The 16,115-nt window shown below is 37.6% G+C and overlaps 1 long non-coding RNA gene across 1 annotated transcript in view; it reads left to right on the top strand.

The window, feature by feature from the left end:
* Positions 1-10,235, top strand: part of LOC115343193 — a 62,831-nt gene extending 52,596 nt beyond the window's left edge. Inside the window, exons 3-5 of the long non-coding RNA XR_003924022.1 lie at positions 3,317-3,508; positions 9,104-9,161; positions 9,931-10,235. This is a non-coding gene — a long non-coding RNA (uncharacterized LOC115343193). The remainder of the gene's footprint in view (positions 1-3,316; positions 3,509-9,103; positions 9,162-9,930) is intronic.
* The last annotated feature ends 5,880 nt before the right edge of the window (positions 10,236-16,115 follow it).

The following is a 16,115-nucleotide window of genomic DNA, read 5'->3' as shown; positions in this document are numbered from 1 at the left end:
CCCTTCTAATTTTTAAAATGAATTTATTTTTATTTTCCACATTCACAATGCATATGCCAATATAAATCACAGTGCATTATTAACACAAACAACATTAAGACATAGAAAAATAGAGAGCTTAGACTTTATTTGATTTTCAAGTCTGACTGAACAAAACCAGACAATGTACAGCTCCCTTCTCTCTCTCTCTCTTGCATACACACATTTGTTAGGCTGTTGTGTTTTTTTTCCTTAGTGTGACATCTTTTTTATTTTAGGGTTTAATTACTAGACCCATAGCCATAAAATTTACAAAATTTCTTAGATATTTTTAAAAGGAGAAAAAAAAATTAAAAAAGATGTACCAAAAGAATTTCAAAGTCAGATATCTCTTCTTTGGGTTTTTGAATAACATGTAATTGGCTTATTTTGATACTTGTATTCAGACTTTCAGGAAGCATTTTAAAGTATGTCAGCTAACTAGGAATCTCAGTTTCAGAAACAGCCCATAGGATTTGGATCCAAAAAGACTTAGGGGTTAGTGCTTTCTACTTAATTTACTTATTTTCTTTTTTTTTGTACGAAATTTATTATAAAGTGTTAATTTTTATAGATAATTCAAAATTGATGAAATATTGCCTGTATACTTAAGTTTGGTTTTTTTTTCTGAGTGATACACTCTGCAGTAAATAAGCTGCTGCCTTCGTCTGGAGCCATCTCAGGAAAATCATCCCTCCAGTGCTCCATGTCTCTTTATGGATGGTTTTTATGCAGTAATTTGATCCCAGAAAACACTTACGGATCCCAATATAAGTAACGCTTCTTACCATTAGCAGTTCACAGTGTATGATAGTCAAATGACACCGAGGATCCTGCTCAAAACTGTGAGGAAAAATATTTAATGTCTGTACTAATTATTCATAGTCAGTTGGAAGGGGTTATGCATATAATATGTAAAATTATAAGTATAGAAAGTATAGAGAGAATTTGTACTTGAAAGAATGAACTGGATCAAACACGCCATTTTTTGGGATACATCTGGTTTTACAAAAGCAGTAAATATAAGTCCAGACTTAGTTTCCTTCATTATTTTTATTGAAATATGGATAATTTCAGCTTCCGTCATTCCAACTCCATGAAAAACCACCAGACTTTTGGCAAAGCTGATCTATTGAATACTTCATGGTTGGGTTTTTTTTGAAATTACATTAGAGACATATGTAAATGAATTGTGTAAAAGAAATGCAATTTATGTATCTGTATGTATCTGCCATGATTTTTTCCATTTTTTACTTCTTCCTTTGAAACTGAAAGAAGCAGAATTACACAGTAAGTCTTAAAGTCACAGCTATAAAGTCTGTGGGAAATTTAATGAACAGAAACTTACCCAAAGAGATGACTTCTTCAAGTGTCACTTTTCTTTCTCCGCATAAATTCATTCCAAGCACAAGACACAGGCAGTGAATCAGATCATTAAATGTGAGTGTTTGGAATATTCCACAAAGTGCATTTCACTCAGGTTGTTTGGGTTTTTTTTTTTTTTTTCCTAAATACTGAGGATGCATTAAGATAATTGCAATAGTCTAATTAGACTTTCTCCTAAAAATGACTTGTCTACAAGTGGTTTAATAGATTAAGGATTTTAAAGGGGTTAGAGAGAACCAGTTACAGTAATCAGAGAAGAAAAAGTGCTGAAGGTATCATGAAGGCTCATAATTAAACTGAAGCTTACAGCTCAATTAAACTTGAGCATCATTATGCATAAAACATCAGTGGGCATCAAGAGTCCAATAAAAAGAGATGCTATCAATGTTAACAGCCAAAAGGTAAGACATAATATGGATTGGACCAAGTCTTCCAGATAAAGTCAAGGAAAATTGTGAATAAATTTGGAGGTGACGTACAATCTAAGCCATGTCTAATAAGCTGATTAATGCAAGTTTGACATTGGAGATACAGTAACTGCAAGACATAACACTGAGCTCAGTTTTATGCAAACCACAATAGATTAGTTTTGAAGAGGGGAAATACAAGAGTGATTTATCTGGCAGAAACAGGACAGGCAATGCCTTTGATTGTGAAAACACCATTTGTGTCATCCAATCCTGTGCAGTATTTGTTATATTTAGACACGGACATCCTGACCTTACTTTGGATTCTCATTTCACTTTTATAGCTATATAATTTGGCAGTGCTTCCTATTTCAAGATCCCTATAATCACGTAACTCCTTTGTAAATATGTGGCAAATACTTTATAAATAGGCAGTAATGGAGCCATCAAGCAGATGACTTGGATTGTGAGTACACTTCCAAGCTCAAGGCAGCTTTATCTGATTCTCATAGCAGTTGGCTTGTGTCAAATTGATGTACACCTTACAAGATGTTTTCTTTTACATACCTCATGGGAGCTGAAGGCCCAAACCTACCAAATCTATTGTGAAAATCTTTGTAGCAGAGTGGGTGATGCTTTGAATCAAAAGCTCACAGGATTGTATCTTGAAGTTTTCACATTTTTCTTTCACTTAAGAGTCTTGTGTTAACTTTTTTTTTAACACATATGCAAATGCAGCGGTCAAAAAGTTTAAATATTGTTGAGTTCCTAGCAGTGTTAGTATTAGGAACAGCATATCAGTAAAAAAATTGTGTGATATTGCACGCAGAAGAAATTTGTTGCAAAAGAAAATTATATAAGAAAAATTGTTGCATAAGAAAAGAGCTTTTGGTGCTTTTCTCTGAAAGGTACAGCAGGCGTTTACAATATCATTAACTAAAAAATTAAGAATGCATTGATTGTGCAATCTGTGTTTCTGTAATGGGAAATTTAAGTTAGTGAGTGCTGGGAGAAGTACTGCAGTAAAATTCTACAGGTAGCAGAGTATCACAGAAAGAATTAAGAGATCCTGGCATGAAATGTTTCACACAGATTCTATAAGATTCACAGGTATTAGTAAACTAATATATCTAGACTCTCTTGACCTTTTTCTTTGCAGCTTTGTATGATTTACTAGTCTTTCTTTCTTCTGTGGTGCCCTCTGGATTGGTACCTGCAGGAACCTCCAAGTTCCACTTGAAGAAATATGAAATTAGGAAGAAAATGTCATCATTTAATATAGAGGAAAAAAGAAGATCTGTAAGTGATTGGCATGGAAGTCCAAGTGCTAGGACATAGCAGATCCAAGTTCTTCCCTTACATGTACAATGCTTGTACAACTCCTGTTGTCTTCCTGGGGAGTACTTTGTACAGCTTATTGGGTATTATTTGTGTAAAGGCTTTTATTTTATCAGGAGCCAAATTAGTAATTAATACCAGTTTCAAAGAATTTTCATGTGGAAAAGTTTCCAGGTCCCAGATGGAGTATGCGGTGCAAAGAGAGTCTGGAGGGGAGAGGCTCTTCCTAATCTAAAAACTGCAGGAGACCTGCTGTGGTTCAGGCTTGAATCTGAATGTGGATCTTCTGCATCCTAACTGAATGTCGCCGGTTTCAGGCTGTTCCTTAGGAGATTCGCTTTTCTGGATCAGAGCAAGAGGTAAATTCAGTTGGTAGCTCATAATTCCAAGCAATATTCAGTCAGAGGGGTGGTGTCTTGCAGAATCCCAGATCTGATCATGTATTTGATCATGTCTTAATTAGCCACTCTTCTGTTTATAGTGAAATGAAGATGCTCCAGTGCTAATTAAGAAGGGTCTATTAAGCCGCATAGAAATGCCTTCCTGATTTAGAGCTTAGACACGAGTTAACTGGGCATCAATGGCTCTGCAGTGAATGCCCATGTACGTGCTCTGTGGCAAATGTGAATTTATTTACTTTAGCTTAGCTCACAGAGAAAGCAGGATAAACCAATTTAAATTTGTCCTGCCTGGTTAGTTCATGTGAGGTACATTGATACTCTTTGATAGTATTTAGATTTTGTTGCGAAATCAATAGTTAAGTATACATTTTACATTAGCCAAAGGAGCATGTTTGCTCCTTGTCAGGACCTTAAGTATTCGTTTTGCTATTGTACTTGTTAGAGCATTACTATATTGCACTAAACAACATTAACTAAAATTATAATCACAATCATTATAGTTCACATTGTATTAACTGTTATATTGTGATAATATGATCATATTATAACATTATCAGTGATGTTGGTAGTGATACACATCCATTTCTGTAAATAGGTACATTCTTTGTAGAGCAATGGTAGGAACATGATGGGATGAAAGACTTTAACAATTGCAATGAGATCAGCAGAAGGAGTAAAGATCTAAAAGTCGCTACTGAAAATCACCCCTTAGAATTTTAGATCCATAAAATGCACAGAAAACCACTTCTGAACTTCCTGAAGGAAAGGCTTTCCTTTTAGGGCCATTAGAAAACAAAGACTAAGGTGCTCAGAACACCTCCCCAGCTCAATACACCAGTGTCAAAATTACTTGTCACCTTGTTTAGGACAATTGCCAGCTTTTACTCTGCAACTTTTTGAGTTATTGTAAGGTAAAGGAGTCCGTAGTCACCCCAAGAGAAAATACTGTTGCTACAAGCTGCAGAGAGGATGAATTTGGGCCATGTCTGTTTTCCCCAGTGTCTTGAAACAAACCCACATGTACAACAAAAGTGCCCATGCAGAGAAGTCTTTTGAGCTTGACATATTTTATGTGAGCCCTTTATTGTCCCATTAAAAAATACACAGGATATTAAATATAGGAAAGAATGTAAAGGGTCTCGCTAAACCAACAAAACCAAGCGAATTCATGAATCCCATAATCTGTCCCTTCCAGGTTGTTCAGTGTATACTGTGATACCTAATGTTTGGATTACCGTAATTCACTGACCTAAGTGAGTAAGTGAAGAGTGAAGAGCACAGTATTTCATCTTGAGGGGTTTTTATTCTTTCCCAGAAGATACTGTTAGTAGCATGAAAAAATTGTATTATAACAAAATTGTATAAAAACAAATTCCCTCCCCCCAAGCCAATACATGTTGTTTTACAGCTGGGAGGCAGAAAACATATTGGTTGAAAACATTACAATATTTAAAAACCACATGGAGTAGTAAAAATTGGAATGAGTCCTCTAAATCTTCTATAAAATGGTTAATCAGTTGATCCTTAACAACTGCTATGTACAGTACAGAGAGCTTATAATTCACAAATGCAGGTTCAAGCAGTGTTCCCCAAGGATGGGGAGAACAGATTGAAACACTGAAAAGAAAGAGGAGGGAGGCAGAAGGAAAGAAAGAATTAATAAAAAGGTCAAATTCTTAATTTGCTTTTTTATTTTGCCTTTTCCCAATGATTGTTCCCTGTCTCTTAACGCTGAAAAAATCTTCTCTTCTCTCACTCTCTCTTGATGGAAAAGGGAAAAAATCAGTTGCAATATATTTTGGAATACTAATTACTAAACTTACTTGCTACTTTTTTCATGTCTTCTAAGAAATCCTGCTACATTTTGCAAAATTTAAAATCAAGGGCTTGCCTGCAGTAAAATAAAGGGAAGAGATATATATTTTTTCTTTTTATTTTTAATGACAGTCTAACAATAGTCACACAACTCACCAGTGCATTCCAAAAATTTCATGCTGTCATCATAAAAATCTGACTGTAGCAGAATCTGTCTGACACTAGACATAGCCCTAATGACCCTAAACTCACATACGATCCCTGGTGATCAGAAGAAGAAAAATACGGTAAAAATAGAGAAATATGTAAACTGCTTAAGTGACAGAAAAATATTCTCTGGAGAATGTCATTCATTTTTTTCCTGTCTTTCACAACTGTCAGAGGTACTAGCTCTCTGAACTTGCCTTTTGTTTTGTTTAACAGGAAGCATAGGAGAATTTACTAGTCACTTGGAAAGTAAAATTAGTGATGAAGTCAGGTCATTCCCCCATTTCTACAGTTACAACAGTACATTTACACTATTTAAACAGGCAGCATAACACAACCCTTTCCATTTTTACAAATGTTGGTAGTGATGAATTTCTCTCATCAGACTTCTGTTTCCTAGGGTTCATTTAACGAGAAATTATGTTTCAATGTAAACCAATAAATAAGGTTTTACATGAACACAGGAAAGTCTTAACTGAATCACACATGCATTTAAACAACAAAAAAAGTCTTTTCTATGTGCTTTTTCTTTTTTTGTGTGTGTTAATGCGAAAAAGCTTGATTTTAATTGTGATTCATTTCTAGTATTCCTATAAATTAAGTAGGGAGGAATTTATAGGATTCTTTGAAAGTTCAAAAGCATTCTAGAGATATTATTCTAAAGAAATAAAGAATTTAATAGTTTGATAAATTTTTGCCATATTGTGTGACATTTGATGTTTTTACCTCCAGCTTTTGAAATCAGCCTGATAATAGAGACTTTTTTCTGTCTCTCTCAACTATAGAGATAAGACTGAAAATATGAATCTTAAATGTGCTGACCCTAAAAGCAATGAGAAATATCACTGTAGTATTGCTTTGAATAAATTACTGACACTTTAAAGCCAATTGGTGTTTAATTCATTATGGTTTTTAATGTTAGCAGTTAGAACAGTAGTCTTTCTGGGTTGTGTTTTGGTTTAGCTGTGCTATAGCAATGTGTTTTACACATTATCATGAACACATTGATTTCCCTGTGACCTGGGCCTCTCTCATTCTTCGGTTGGGCTCCGAGTACCACGTGGAGCATTTTCTTTCAGGTCCTCCTTCTCCTCTCACGGGAACTCTTGAAGAAACATTTGGCTTTTACAGAGCTCTTCCGAGGTGAACAAAGTCAAACTTCCTTATGAATGGCATAGATTGACAAATCTGTGACGTTCTATTACTAAAAGAGTACAAAAAAGAAAGACCCATATGACCAAAGACCTGAAAAGAAAGTCACAATTCAGACATGCAAAGATCCTGTATTTGGGGGAAAAAAAATCCCTCTTATCTGAAGAAGGGTCTGTCCTTGTAAGACTTGGAAATACAGATGTTGAGGGATTTGCATCTGTGCAAACAGTAGCTGGACAATAGTCCATCAGGAAGAGATATTATTTTAGTTGCTGATTCATCAGAAAGATTGCTATCCTAGTCTCCAGCCAAAGAAGGAAAAAATGGGCAAATTGTCAGCTCAATACAGTCCTAAGCTGTATTTCAGCCAGGGAGGTGCATTCCCAGCGAAAAGTAATTTCTTCCTGTATAACTGGATATCTCAGCATACCAGGAGCTCAGAGAATCAGAAACAGGCAATTTCAAAACCAGGTTTCCTGATATATAAAAACTTCATTAAAGCTACCAGAAATCCTGTACTCAAAGTGTGCTGAGGCGAACATTAGCATCAGTGAGTCCACTCCCTCCTGATCAAACTGTGCACATCCTCACGTTTAATTGTAAGAGTTTATAGGCCTGTGTCCGCATCACTGTAGTATTTTATGCCTTGCAAATATTAACAAATCTAGCTTCACAACATCCTGAGAGGTAATGCCAGGAAAACTTCATATAAATATTTTAATCTCTCTTCTTGCAGTAGAACTTTCACTTCCCTTACACACATCCTTTATGTTTGTTGAACTTGTATTTATAGGTCTAAGTTTTCTTAAACCAAAACAAAACAGTAATTTATCTAGTTTATTTCTTTCAAAATGGTGTTCTTAAAGTACATCTTGCAGATAGATTATCTGTCCCTCACAGCAAAGCCTCACAATGGGAGTCTAATAATTGCTCTTTTTCTAATTTCACTAAATGAGTTATAATTATTTTATGTCTGTTTTATGGTTACTGAATAGTATTAACCTAAGCTCTAATTATAATATAGCTTTCAAAGAAATGTATGGACACTAAATTGATGGACTGCCAGCTTATGTAGGAACATCACATAAAGCAGATATACAGCTAACAGTTTAAGGCATAGCATGTTAAAATTCAGGGGCACAACTTGTTCATGAATAAGTAACAGGGTGTAAATTCATTGACTATCTTTTTTAGTAGATCAAACAGAGAAGGGCACGATTAATACTTGTCAAAAGGAAAGTACAGTTAAAGTTGAATGTTACTAATACCCAATAGGATCGGAAGTCTCAATCAGAGTCTGAAAGCCAGGTTAGTCAACACTGTAATGGTAATGATGGATACTACATCTGTTTTCTTATGATTTGCCCCGTATTAGAGCATTATGAATGTTACTGCCACAAATTACTCTATTGTTTTTCATGTATGAAGTGATTCTTGACCAAATATTTTGCAATTCTCTTATCGTCAGAGGTGGTTGAAGGTCAAAACGTTAAGAATCCAAGATTTTAACATCTGTGCATGTTTTATATAGCCTCTACCTACCCCTGCCAATGCGATGTCTGCCTGTAGATTTGCAGCCATGGCCCCTCATCCCCACGCGTCCCCGGAGGTGACAGCATCTCCTCCCGACAGAGCTCCCCGCGGCTCCCAGCTCCCTCCGCACACTCAGCCGCCTCCCCCTCGCCCGGCCACGGGGGATTCATGGCTTGCTCATGTCAAAATAGAAGATCAGACCTCTTAGGGCATTTCTCATCCCTTCGCTGGACAGGTCAGCAGAAAGACGTTATTTGGCCCTGAAAACTCAGAAGTGGTCTTCAATGTGGTTTTTCCTCTTGCCTTTGGTATGAGAGGCTGCGCTGGGCAACACCGACTTTCTGCTGGTCATCTTAACACAGTTAACAGAACGATGCCTGACCACCCCCCCAAAAACCAAGCGTACCAGAAATAAATGAGAATTTCCTTCCCCAGAGGTGATCCTTCTCATTTAGAGACCCTGAATATGTATGACACCCATTCATTCTGGATTTAGATTTTAAAAGTCGGGTGCGGACTTGTAGTTAAAAAGCGCTGTTTGAATTAGCTTCAGACTAAACAAATTAGATGTGTAAAACACACCTGGCTCTTATCTAGCTAACAGCTAAACCTTAGACTATGAGAACTAAATAAAACCTATGAGCCATTTCCTGGCCACGATGTGAGATTTTCCATTAAGTTTATTTTTTAAGCCTCAGTGTCTGTTTCTTAATTACTTAAAGGTCCGTAGATTCATTCTGTTGTATGAAATTGAATATAAATTGTTTACCAGACTTAAGGGGGCAAGGAGATTATGCACTTTCTTATTTTTAATATTTCTCTTTCCTATCTGCTGTGACTGGACAGAAATTTCAAGCAACAGTTCTTGGAAAACATATGGAGATCAGCCTGGGAGTTTTGTAAGGTAAGGGACCGGCCGCGATGCCAGGATGTCTGGCTGCTGCTTCTGCTGAGCAGCTCTGCATCCTTTATGTTTTGAAATTATTCTATTGCAACCATTTTCAGTTTAGTTTAGTTTGGCAATATATCCTTGTTTCTAAAGGTGTCTACACTTATTTGACTACAGAAAATATTTACTTTTCTAAAGGGCAGCTTAACCTTTGTTTAAATTTGAGGTGAGCGAAAGGTCATCGTAATTATTTGCTGTATTATTTGTGTCACATCTGAGTTACTATGAAGGCTGAACATGCATTGCCCTTTATTAGGAAACTGCTTAACAAAACGCAATATAACCACATGTTTTGCATCCAGCAAATATTTTATTGGACCACTGGCTTGTACAGGAAAGTTTTGCCTCTCTCGGGCTCTGACTGAGAACATTTAAGTTAGCAGAAGGCTTACCCAGGGGATGGGATAGAGATGGGTGGTTTGTTATGGCAACTGTAGCCACTTTGTTTTAAATATCTTGCAGTTGGGTAAAGGGGAAATTTGAGTTCAGTGTTTCCTGGTAAAATAGCTGGAGAGTGGAAATCGCAATAGTGGCGGAGGTATTATAGCTAAGGTGGATTCATGGGAACGTCGCACTGTTTCTGCTAACAAAGGCTTACTTTCCCATGAAGTTCCCAAAACATAACTTCCCCATAACTGCCTTGAGAGGTAAGGAAGAATAAGTATGCAATCTGGCTGTGAGTTATAACTGAAAGTTACATGGGGTGTTTTGATCACATTTACAGGTAGAGGCATTTATTTGTCTGGCAGAAGGCTGTTCATGGCTGCAGGAGGCAGCTCCGCCATTGCAGGCAGCGTGGATGGCTGTGGGTGGCTCCTCCTCAGCTGGGGCAGATGTAATTCCCAGAGTGAAAGCCAAGATCACCCTCTCGTTTTGTTGCTATTGATTCGTTACAACGTTTGTGGTCTAATGCTTACTATTTGTGAGAAGCCACATTGCATAAATAAAGCTGCCACCTCTGCCTTGAAATGAAGTCGTGATCCAGTGAATAATGGATCGCTAATCTCATTTGAGACAAAAACCTCAATGCCTTTGCCATAGAAATTGTCTTTGAAGTAGAGCAAACAAACATTTAGCTACCCTTAGATTAGTATGTCTGGTAAGATTAGTATGACCAAAAAAGTTTCACCTGATAGTGCTCGCACGCAGAAAAAATGAGAGTGTCAAACAAGTCTTCAGGAGCAGAAACGCCACCATGAACTTACATGGATGCACAAGTAGTATAGGATTCAGCATTGAATAATACAGGTTACATTGTGATAATGTAAAAAGGAAATTGTTTAAATGGATAGAAGGTATTACAGCAGCTGCCAAAAAAAGAATCACAACCTTTTTTAAGGTACAAGTCTTGTTTACATCAGTAACAAACTGATGCTGCTCTCCTACAGAGAAGCATGCAGATGGGATTGGGATTATCTCAGCTCCAGGCTGTGTAAAATGGGACAGGGAAGAATACAAGATCCAACCGGATCAGAAAAGAAACTGGAATTTGGTCAAGGCAGGGGGGGTGACTCCTCTATTAGCTGGGAATGTACATCTAATCTTGGATGACCTGCCCCTCTGGACCAAAAGTCCGTGTCCTCAGCAGGAGCCTGGCTGCTCTGGTAATAGACAGATGCTCTGAAAAGCATAGTGTATGTAGAGACCAAGCTCCAATTTAAAGTCAAGAAACTCTGCTTGAATTTGTTGCTTGGAAGATATCCCAAGAGCAGCTTATTGTGATAGACTGTGTGTAAATAATCAGCACCTCCCAAGTTACTCCCATGATAAAGCATTGTAGCTGGGAAGGGTTACTGCTTCATCACATCACTCAGATGGTTTTATATCTGCATGGCAAAGTAGCAAATATATATGGATCTGGAAGTGCTTGATACATGGGATATACAGAGCACGGGGTTTTTTTGTATTTATGTATATCTATGGTCACTCATTAAAGGAGCAGTGACCCTTTGATAGATTAATATAATGTGCTTCAGATACAGTAGCACAAGTAAAATGACTTTGACAGTGAATCCACTTGTTGGCGCTTGAGTTGCTATGCAAGTGGAAGAAACGATAGGCCTTCAGTTTGAAACTCTTTCCTAAAAATCAGCCTGGCCGCCAAAGTACACTGCTATATTGAGTCAGTCCTATCTTTTCAGTAAATAGAGTTTTTGTGTCTTTCACTCAACAAGTTCCTTTTAACAACATCCATTTAAGAACATCAAAGAGAAGACGGAGGTGGTAGGAGATAGCCAGCGATCACTAACCAGGACCGGATTGCATAGACCTTTAAGGGTCAGGTGAGAGTATTGCTCCGTGGAAATACTGATGTGAGCAAAGGGAGGCAGAGAGACGTCTCTGCGCGACCTCGCAGCGGGAGGCGAGCGCGCAGTGCCGCAGCAGAGGTTTGCGTTGGCAAAGGTCCACCGTGGGAAAGGCTGTGCTGGTGTTGCACCGTGCCTTTGTTGTTCCGCAGATAATGTGACAGGGGCTCAGCTGGAAGCGATGCCATTTTTTCTCGTTGCTGAGGATGAAGTCAGATTTCTAAAAACACCAAAGGCTTTAAAAACATTTTTGTTTGCGTTTTCGAAAGAACTGCCTGCAAGACAGAAGTCTCAGATCAGAAGTCGTCTTGTAAAAATCCTGGGGAGTATTGTTAACCCTCAGTGCGCGTTTGGTGATGTGTCAATCTTCTAGCAATACCGCTCGTGCTAGGAAATCATAATTTATTGAGGTCAACGGGTTAATGGGCTGGACTATGTGCTACCAATTGGTAGACATAAAATATATTTAGTCCTGTGACATACCTAAAAGGTTTTCAATAGAGGGAGGCTCGTAATAAAACGTGTGATGAGTCGTTCTATTATTTTTCTCCCAAAGCATTCTTTTCTTTCAAAGATAAAGGAAAACGGGAGAAAGTTGATGTTTGAAATCAAAAAAAGCTGGGTAGCTGTTATGTTGCAGATGTGCATTTTATAGTTTAATATTTTTTGCGTGAAAAAGCAGTTGGAATTCTAAGCAGACATGATGTAGAGCAATTTAAAATTAATAGAGCACTTCAAATTTTTAGGAGCACTTTAAGTTAGAAGTGATCTTGGTTTTGGGCAGGCTTGGTGTAGAAAGATGTAAAATTATGAAAGAATTCCCGATATAAAAGAACATATTGGTATAAAGGCAAAAACTAATATAGCAGATTAGTACAAAGTAAATTATTTAAAAATGCAACAAACCAAAAATTCAAACAGAATTTGTCTTACTGTATTCTTTCAGTATATTTATTTGGCTTCCATTATTCTGTTATTTTAAATATCCCGTATGAGATGGAACAAAGATTCTCAGAGAAGAATATTGAGAATAAATATTAGCGAAAATGCAGAAATTCTGCTCTTGCCCGTGTGTCCTCCTGTGGGCTGACCGTCCCTCCTGCGGGGGAAGCAGGTTATTGATCAGCGCAGGGGAGGTATCCGCCAGCCCCTGCCCGTCTTTCCTAGGTGAAAGAGCAGGGTGATGAAGAAGGAGACAAGCTCGTTATTGAGTCTCTCAAAGGCCACAGGGGCAAGACTGGGCTAATAAATTCTTTTTTAAAGTAAGTAAATGCTTGTGCTGCCTCGTGCCCTCCCCGTAGCCTAGCACTATGTTTTCTGGGTGCTATACAACTGTCCAGATTTTCCTCCTCATCGCAGATGTTTTTCCTACTGGGTTAAGCTGGACAAAGTTTTTCGTTTGCTTTGTTTGGTTTGTTGGTTTGTGTTGGTTTTTATTTATTTATTTTTAATTATTATTATTATTGTAGCATCAGCAGCATCCATACCGCTGGAAAGAAATGGAGTATTGGAAAATATAAAATTGCTCAGCTTGCCAGAGCGTGGGGTGATAAGTGTGAACTTTCCCCGGAGGAGCCTGTGCTTGTGGCAGGCGGGAGAAGGGAAATCCCTGGGGCTGGAGGATGCCTGGTGGCGGGCAGGGCAGAGGATGCCCACACGGACTGAAGGAGAGTCTCCCTGGGTTGACGGAGACTCTAACACCAGACTTAAATGCTTGATCTATAGCACATCCATGCAGCATTTGATTAAACCGGGCCTGAATTGCCATTTGAATTAATCCCATTACCAGCTTGTCTCTCCAGATCAGTTATTTCAGTACCAATATCCATCACGGTCCTCCAGAAACTGAGGAGTATCCGTCACCTGTCATGCCTTTGGGGCTGGCGTCGTAGATCAGATGTAAGAGGCACACAGAGAGTGTCCCAGACAGGTACGTACAGTCTGTAAGAGAGAAACCACTGACCCTGCTGAACCTGACGGCTGGGTGAAAGAAATAAGGGTGGTCTGGAGGGCGAGATGTAGGAAATCTCAGTTCCTTTCCCATGGGAAACTATTAAACGGACCCTCAGTTTTGCAAAACGTGGGTGCTCTCTTAAACAGGGCCTGTTTTTCCCAATTCTTTCTTTACCAAGTACCTCGCATAAAAACATGACCCTCAATTTTGGTGCACTGATATGATACAAATTATATCATTATTATCCATAGCTATAAGGATAAAATCTTTAATGGGTTTGAAGCACTCCTCCACCAGCTGGAGCAGAGAATAAATATCTGGATACATAGATTTTAGGCACTTTAAGCTTTTTATTGCATCAGAAAGATCAAGTAGCTCTGACTACTGGATCCCAAATAAGTTCATTGCTGCAGTATTCCTGTGAGTGATTTAGTAAGCAACCAAATATTCTTGTCACTCTCAAGAAATTAAGCATAATGTATTATGTGTCTCTTTAATGCCTGGTTCATTATACTTTTGTATTGATTTACGTTGTTTGCTATTTTGACATATACTTTTTATATTATGAAATGATGTGTTTTGTGATACTGCATAGATGTTCTTATCCCATTGGACAAGGCTTCTTGCAAACATGATAATGAAAAAAGCGATCCCTCCCTCAAAGCCCTGTCCCCTCTACATTTATTACAGTGGCATAGATCATCTTGTAGTGGGGTTTTTTGATGACTGTCTGTACATGCAGACACTCATGTCTACCACACAGGAAAAAATCCTGTGTATTTTAGTAGGGGTACAGCCAACAATATTTTATACAAATAACATAAAACCTATTAAAATTTAATAGAGAATATGTTTTTTTTCTTTTTTTTAAGCTATTCCATATATTTTTGTAAATGTGTTATGATTTTATGAGCTAAACTCTAGTGGATAATTTGAAAAAATCTATATGGAATTACAAATAATTTTTCCCAAAGTGTTTTGTTTTATACATGCATTATAAATATATAATTTCACATGTGCACACTTTATTTTTCTTACTTATATTAAAAATGACAAAAAAAGATTTCCAAAGCAAATGCGCTTTGTTTTATACCTAAAACAAAGCAGGAGACCGGGGGGTCCCCTGCCTCCTCTGAACTGGGAAGTATTTTGTTTATCAATCTGTACACAAAAAATGTGTTCCCCATCACATACCTTGAAATGCCTGACTTTTCCCCATTTCTTCCACTCCAAACTGAAATGGTAGAACTTCTGCAGAAAACCCTAAACCAAGTTCAGTCTTTAGATGTGCTGTACACATTGGCCTCTTTTTTCATGCCAGTGCCTAACTGGGGAGTTCTGAAGGGGTATAAAAAATAAGTAATTATTACATGTGTCCCTTGCCTTCTGACATCAATTTCCTTATATAAAGGCAAGTCATTTAATAGCGGTGTTTTATAGCACTAAAGTACTTCCAAATGAACGGGGGAAAATAATCAAACGGCGAGGGCTGTCTTCTTCAGTTTGCATGATAACGCTCCACTCCGGGCCTGGGACTGGACCAAGGTAAACTGAAATAAGGATTAACTGACAATAGCAAAGGCTAATTTACAGAAACCACATGAGGAGTTCCTGAGCACAGCCCAGATAACAAAAATATTATCAACGTTGTTTACAGTGAAGTCAGTCAGTTTATTAGTTAGAGTGCTTCATTATGTATAAAAGATGCCAATGATAGTCTCCTAGTCAAAATAAACAGGCATAAAGTGTTCCACATATACAGTTTGGAGAGAACAGTTACTTTGCTATTTATTTAATAATTGACCATAAATGGAGTCAAAGTGCAAAGGGAAAAAAAAACCCTAAAAAAAAGCAGCACACTAAGGGCTTTTTGAAAGATTGATAAATAATGTGGAATCTCAATTAGGCTTTAGAAGGAATGCAGATATTAAAAATTTGGTCAAGAATCTAATTAGCTGGAGGTAATTAAACAGTCTCACACGGGGTCATTAATCTTTTCCACAGACCTTTGATGTTTTGCACACTGTCTTCTAGTCATTAATAAAATTCATAACACTCCTCTTTGTGGTGTTTTATCATCATGTTTTTCTCTGTAAGAGCATAGAGCAAGTGTCATTGTATCACAAGGGCCTTACTTTAGTTAATTTCTTTTTTTCTGCTTGTTAGACTTAACTCTTTCTTGAACAAAATGATACCAATTTAAGCCAGAAGTTTTAAGACAGGTTTTAAATCCCCGATATGTTATCCCCGGTGGCTTTCAAAATCCATACATTAAGAAATAAACCAAATGTTTCTGACACATCTGGTGAAATAAGAAACTTTTTTTCAAATCTAGTTCATCTGTCCGGTGCTTAATTTTGCAACCTGGTTCATATATTAGTCATATCCATTTCAGAAAAAGTAGAGGATTTTATTTTGCTTTCTTCCTTTACCTTAGGTTTCTCTTGATAGCAAGTCCCTTGGAGGCATAACCTGTAGTGTGCGGTTAATTTTAGTGGCGTAACCAGAGAGCTCTTGAGGACAGGGCTGTGATAGAAGTGAGGAATAATTATGAAAAAGACCTAAGTAAAATGGAAATTTGTTGAACGTGACTGATTTTATGTACAGTCTCAAAAAGCGAGCAGTACAGTACTTCAATAATGCATTATC

This window comes from Aquila chrysaetos, chromosome 6 (assembly GCF_900496995.4).
Source record: "Aquila chrysaetos chrysaetos chromosome 6, bAquChr1.4, whole genome shotgun sequence".
Taxonomy (NCBI): Eukaryota; Metazoa; Chordata; class Aves; order Accipitriformes; family Accipitridae; genus Aquila; species Aquila chrysaetos.
The sequence above is the reverse complement of the archived record's forward strand: the minus strand, read 5'-3'. Positions and strand labels throughout refer to the sequence as shown.